Source organism: Triticum aestivum, chromosome 3A (genome assembly GCF_018294505.1).
Source record: "Triticum aestivum cultivar Chinese Spring chromosome 3A, IWGSC CS RefSeq v2.1, whole genome shotgun sequence".
Lineage (NCBI taxonomy): Eukaryota > Viridiplantae > Streptophyta > Magnoliopsida > Poales > Poaceae > Triticum > Triticum aestivum.
The window spans coordinates 735157255-735164875 of NC_057800.1; positions in this window are offsets into that span (position 1 = coordinate 735157255).

Genomic DNA, 7621 nt, shown 5'->3' on the forward strand with positions numbered 1-7621 from the left:
CCACCACCATGCTCACTGTTCATCCCATCGATCGGCTTTAGTTAGCAGCAGTAGCGAAGGAATCGCTCGATAGGGTTCAGTTAACAGCCATCGATCGATCGCTCGGGTTCAGTAACGCGTAGCCTGCAGTGCAATCGCTCGGGTTCAGTTAGAGCCCAACGCCTCGCTCGGGTTCAGTTAGAGCCAACGCCTCGCACACATGCGCTTACGTGTATGAGAGAAACGCGCATCGCTCGGCCCCCGACCTCCCACCGTAACCGGGAACTCCCCGAAATTTTCCTCCCCATTGCTTCTACCACGGTTTTTTCCGTCATGGACGGCCCAAAGAATGTCATGCAGCTGCGTCTCCGGCCCGCCCAGGACGAAAAGCCCATTTTCTGTCATGATTTTTTGTCATAGAAGTAGGAGCCCACCACATCTATGATGATACCGGGTTTTGTCACAATTATTGTCATAGAAGTGTCATATGTATGACAGAAAAAAATTTCGTTCGGCCCAAAATGTCACGGATGTGTCTTTTTTTTGTAGTGTCAGTCATTGGAGCAATTGCAATTTATCATAACATAGGAAAGAGTCAATATAAGAGCTTTTTAGCAAGTCCACATACTCAACTATCATATAGTCTTTCACAATTGCTAACACTCACACAATACTTATGGGTATGAAGTTTTAATCGGGCACAGAGAAAGATTGGGGCTTATAGTTTTGCCTACCAACGTTTTACCTCAAGGGTAATGTCAACAATAATAGTTCATGAAAACTCACACCAATTAGCCATATATACCAGGGTCTTTCCAACATGTTGTGCTTGCCAAAAGATAAAATGTAAAAAGGAAAGGTGAAGATCACCATGACTCTTATGTAAGGTAGGAGATAAAAGTAAAATATAGGCCCTTCGCAAAGGGAAGCAGAGGTTGTCATACGCTTTTATGGTAGGATGCACAAAATCTTAATGCGAAAGAACGTCACTTTATATTGCCACTTGTGATATGGACCTTTATTATGCAGTCCGTCGCTTTTATTTCTTCCATATCACATGATCGTATAAAGCTTATTTTCTCCCACACTAATAAGTCATACATATTTAGAGGGCAATTTTTATTGCTTGCACCGATGACAACTTACTTGAGGGATCTTACTCAATCCATAGGTAGGTATGGTGGACTCTCATGGCAAAACTGGTTTAAGGGTGTTTGGAAGCACAAGTAGTATCTCTACTTAGTGCAAATAATTTGGCTAGCATGAGGGGGAAAGGCAAGCTCAATCATGTTGGATGATCCATGACAATATAATTTATCTTAGATGTAAGAAAACACAACCCATTATGTTGTCTTCCTTGTCCAACATCAACTCTTTAGCATGTCATATTTTAATGAGTGCTCACAATCATAAAAGATGTCCAAGATATTGTATTTATATGTGAAGACCTCTCTTTCTTTATTACTTCCCATTAATTGCAACGATGACCAAAACTATGTTTGTCAACTCTCAACAACTTTTATTCATCATACTTTTTATATGTGAGCTCATTACTCTCCATAAGATCCGTATGATCTCTTTGATTTCTTTTATTTCTTTCTCTTTTCTTTTATTCACTCCAGATTATGGCAAAATAATCAAGCCCTTGACTCAACAATAATCTTTATTATATAGCTCACGGACTCGATTACATAGAGGGATCATAAAGCAAAACTCAAAACTAGATCATACCAAAAACTTTATTCTACTAGATCAAAATGATACTAAAAGGATCGAACTAAGAAAAACGGTAAAGATAGGAGTGTGATGGTGATACGATACCGGGGCACCTCCCTCAAGCTTGGCAGTTGCCAAGGGGAGTGCCCATACCCATGGGATTATGTCTCCTTTGTTGGCGAGGAAGGTGGTGGAGTTGTTGGTGATGGGTAGTCGCACATCGAGCGTAAGAGATCCTCCAACTTGCGGATAATGCCCTTAAGTGAGACTATATGCTCCTTCAACAAAAAAATTCACGTGTGAGATACTTGTTTTGTATACGAGCTAACTCAATCATCTTGAAAGCTTCGATCTTAGTTGGGGTAAGAAGATTGTGATCAAGTTGAAGGGTGTCTTCTGCTGCCGGAGCTTGGTCCTCCGTGGCCTTCTTGATCCCTTCATCCTTGTTGATCTCCATGGGTTCTTCCCTCTTCAGCTCTATCTTCATTAGCCAAGCATCGTTGTCACCATTGTTAGAGGAGGGGGACGACATGATGCCTAGCCTTGACAGCCCTGACAGAAAACAGCTCGAAACAAGAACAGAGGATAATTGCGTGATACAGGAGTCAAAACCTATGGGAGATTATATAATGAATTTTTACCGACCAAAATATGTATCGTGCAAGAAAACAGAGTCCGGAGAGCGCACAAGGTGCCCACGAGGTAGGGGGCGCACCCTCCACCCTCGTGGAGCCCTCGTGTCCTTCCCGGACTGCTTCTTATTGTTCTATTTTTCTAAATATTCCAAAACGGAGAAAAGTTGCCATTAGAACTGTTTTGGAGTCGGTTTACTTACCGTACCGCATACCTATTGCTTTTCGGAGTCTGAAATGTTCTGGAAAGTGTCCCTTATGTATTCCTCCGGGGTTACGGTTTCAATAACATTGGTTTCAACATTTATAGGATTACCTGAGATATAATGTTTGATTCTTCGACCGTTCACCACCTTCGGATTTGTGCCTTCGAAGTTGTTGATTTTTATGGCACCGGAACGATAGACCTCCTTGATAATGAAAGGACCTTCCCATTTAGAGAGAAGTTTTCCTGCAAAAAATCTTAAATGAGAGTTGTATAGCAATACATAATCACCTACATTAAACTCACGCTTTTGTATTCTTTTGTCATGCCATCTTTTAACTTTTTCTTTAAACAATTTGGCATTCTCATAGGCTTGGGTTCTCCATTCATCAAGTGAGCTAATGTCAAATAACCTCTTCTCACCGGCAAGTTTGAAATCATAATTGAGCTCTTTAATAGCCCAATATGCCTTATGTTCTAGTTTGAGAGGTAAGTGACATGCTTTTCCATAAACCATTTTATACGGAGACATACCCATAGGATTTTTATATGCAGTTCTATAGGCCCATAATGCATCATCAAGTTTCTTGGACCAATTCTTTCTAGATCTATTAACAGTCTTTTGCATAATTAATTTGAGCTCTCTATTACTCAATTCTACTTGACCACTAGACTGTGGGTGATAAGGAGATGCAATTCTATGATTAACATCATACTTAGCAAGCATTTTACAGAAATCACCATGAATAAAATGTGAACCACCATCAGTCATTAAATATCTAGGGACCCCAAACCTCAGAAAAATAACTTCCTTAAGCATCTTAATAGATGTGTTATGATCAGCACTACTAGTTGGAATAGCTTCTACCCACTTAGTAACGTAATCAACAACAACTAAAATATGTGTATATCCATTAGAGGCAAGAAACGGTCCCATATAATCAAAGCCCCAAACATCAAATGGTTCAATAACAAGTGAATAATTCATAGGCATTTCTTGACGTCTACTAATATTAGCAATTCTTTGACATTCATCACAAGACAAGACAAACTTACGGGCATCCTTGAAGAGAGTAGGCCAATAAAAACCGGATTGCAATACCTTGTGTGCAGTTCTATCTCCAGCGTGGTGTCCTCCATAAGCCTCGGAGTGGCACTTGCGTAGGATCTGTTCCTGTTCATGCTCAGGTACACAACGTCTAATAACACCATCTACTCCTTCTTTATAAAGATGTGGGTTCAGTTAGAGCCAACGCCTCACACACACGCGCTTACGTGTATGAGAGAAACGCGCATCGCTCGGCCCCCGACCTCCCACCGTAACCGGGAACTCCCCGAAATTTTCCTCCCCCTCGCTTCTACCACAGTTGTTTCCGTCATGGACGGCCCAAAGAATGTCATGTAGCTGCGTCTCCGGCCCGCCCAGGACGAAAAGCCCATTTTCTGTCATGATTTGTTGTCATAGAAGTAGGAGCCCACCACATCTATGATGATACCGGGTTTTGTCACAATTATCGTCATAGAAGTGTCATATGTATGACAGGAAAAAAATTTGTTTGGCCCAAAATGTCACGGATGTGTCTTTTTTTTGTAGTGTCAGTCATTGGAGCAATTGCAATTTATCATAACATAGGAAAGAGTCAATATAAGAGCTTTTTAGCAAGTCCACATACTCAACTATCATATAGTCTTTCACAATTGCTAACACTCACACAATACTTATGGGTATGAAGTTTTAATCGGGCACAGAGAAAGATTGGGGCTTATAGTTTTGCCTCCCAATGTTTTACCTCAAGGGTAATGTCAACAATAATAGTTCATGAAAACCCACACCAATTAGCCATATATACCAGGGTCTTTCCAACATGTTGTGCTTGCCAAAAGATAAAATGTAAAAAGGAAAGGTGAAGATCACCATGCCTCTTATGGAAGGTAGGAGATAAAAGTAAAAGATAGGCCCTTCGCAGAGGGAAGCAGAGGTTGTCATGCGCTTTTATGGTTGGATGCACAAAATCTTAATGCGAAAGAACGTCACTTTATATTGCCACTTGTGATATGGACCTTTATTATGCAGTCCGTCGCTTTTATTTCTTCCATATCACATGATCGTATAAAGCTTATTTTCTCCCACACTAATAAGTCATACATATTTAGAGGGCAATTTTTATTGCTTGCACCGATGACAACTTACTTGAGGGATCTTACTCAATCCATAGGTAGGTATGGTGGACTCTCATGGCAAAACTGGTTTAAGGGTGTTTGGAAGCACAAGTAGTATCTCTACTTCGTGCAAAGAATTTGGCTAGCATGAGGGGGAAAGGCAAGCTCAATCATGTTGGATGATCCATGACAATATAATTTATCTTAGATGTAAGAAAACACAACCCATTATGTTGTCTTCCTTGTCCAACATCAACTCTTTAGCATGTCATATTTTAATGAGTGCTCACAATCATAAAAGATGTCCAAAATATTGTATTTATATGTGAAGACCTCTCTTTCTTTATTACTTCCATTAATTGCAATGATGACCAAAACTATGTTTGTCAACTCTCAACAACTTTTATGCATCATACTTTTTATATGTGAGCTCATTACTCTCCATAAGATCCACATGATCTCTTTGATTTATTTTATTTCTTTCTCTTTTCTTTTATTCACTCAAGATTATGGCAAAATAATCAAGCCCTTGACTCAACAATAATCTTTATTATATAGCTCACGGACTCGATTACATAGAGGGATCATAAAGCAAAACTCAAAACTAGATCATACCAAAAACTTTATTCTACTAGATCAAGATGATACTAATAGGATCGAACTAAGAAAAACGGTAAAGATAGGAGTGTGATGGTGATACGATACCGGGGCACCTCCCTCAAGCTTGGCAGTTGCCAAGGGGAGTGCCCATACCCATGGGATTATGTCTCCTTTGTTGGCGAGGAAGGTGGTGGAGTTGTTGGTGATGGGTAGTCGCACATCGAGCGTAAGAGATCCTCCAACTTGCGGATAATGCCCTTAAGTGAGACGATATGCTCCTTCAACAAAAAATTCACGTGTGAGATACTTGTTTGGTATACAAGCTAACTCAATCATCTTGAAAGCTTCGATCTCAGTTGGGGTAAGAAGATTGTGATCAAGTTGAAGGGTGTCTTCTGCTGCCGGAGCTTAGTCCTTCGTGGCCTTCTTGATCCCTTCATCCTTGTTGATCTCCATGGGTTATTCCCTCTTCAGCTCTATCTTCATTAGCCAAGCATCGTTGTCACCATTGTTAGAGGAGGGGGACGACATGATGCCTGGCCTTGATAGCCCTGACAGAAAACAGCTCGAAACAAGAACAGAGGATAATTGCGTGATACAGGAGTCAAAACCTTCGGGAGATTATATAATGAATTTTTACCGACCAAAATATGTATCGTGCAAGAAAACAGAGTCCGGAGAGCGCACAAGGTGCCCACGAGGTAGGGGGCGCACCCTCCACCCTCGTGGAGCCCTCGTGTCCTTCCCGGACTGCTTCTTATTGTTCTATTTTTCTAAATATTCCAAAACGGAGAAAAATTGCCATTAGAACTGTTTTGGAGTCGGTTTACTTACCGTACCACATACCTATTGCTTTTCAGAGTCTGAAACGTTCTGGAAAGTGTCCCTTATGTATTCCTCCGGGGTTACGGTTTCAATAACATTGGTTTCAACATTTATAGGATTACCTGAGATATAATGTTTGATTCTTCGACTGTTCACCACCTTCGGATTTGTGCCTTCGAAGTTGTTGATTTTTATGGCACCGGAACGATAGACCTCCTCGTTAATGTAAGGACCTTCCCATTTAGAGAGAAGTTTTCCTGCAAAAAATCTTAAATGAGAGTTGTATAGCAATACATAATCACCTACATTAAACTCACGCTTTTGTATTCTTTTGTCATGCCATCTTTTAACTTTTTCTTTAAACAATTTGGCATTCTCATAGGCTTGGGTTCTCCATTCATCAAGTGAGCTAATGTCAAATAACCTCTTCTCACCGGCAAGTTTGAAATCATAATTGAGCTCTTTAATAGCCCAATATGCCTTATGTTCTAGTTTGAGAGGTAAGTGACATGCTTTTCCATAAACCATTTTATACGGAGACATACCCATAGGATTTTTATATGCAGTTCTATAGGCCCATAATGCATCATCAAGTTTCTTGGACCAATTCTTTCTAGATCTATTAACAGTCTTTTGCATAATTAATTTGAGCTCTCTATTACTCAATTCTACTTGACCACTAGACTATGGGTGATAAGGAGATGCAATTCTATGATTAACACCATACTTAGCAAGCATTTTACGGAAATCACCATGAATAAAATGTGAACCACCATCAGTCATTAAATATCTAGGGACCCCAAACCTCGGAAAAATAACTTCCTTAAGCATCTTAATAGATGTGTTATGATCAGCACTACTAGTTGGAATAGCTTCTACCCACTTAGTAACGTAATCAACAACAACTAAAATATGTGTATATCCATTAGAGGCAAGAAACGGTCCCATATAATCAAAGCCCCAAACATCAAATGGTTCAATAACAAGTGAATAATTCATAGGCATTTCTTGACGTCTACTAATATTAGCAATTCTTTGACATTCATCACAAGACAAGACAAACTTACGGGCATCCTTGAAGAGAGTAGGCCAATAAAAACCGGATTGCAATACCTTGTGTGCAGTTCTATCTCCAGCGTGGTGTCCTCCATAAGCCTCGGAGTGGCACTTGCGTAGGATCTGTTCCTGTTCATGCTCAGGTACACAACGTCTAATAACACCATCTACTCCTTCTTTATAAAGATGTGGGTTCAGTTAGAGCCAACGCCTCACACACACGCGCTTACGTGTATGAGAGAAACGCGCATCGCTCGGCCCCCGACCTCCCACCGTAACCGGGAACTCCCCGAAATTTTCCTCCCCCTCGCTTCTACCACAGTTGTTTCCGTCATGGACGGCCCAAAGAATGTCATGTAGCTGCGTCTCCGGCCCGCCCAGGACGAAAAGCCCATTTTCTGTCATGATTTGTTGTCATAGAAGTAGGAGCCCACCACATCTATGATGA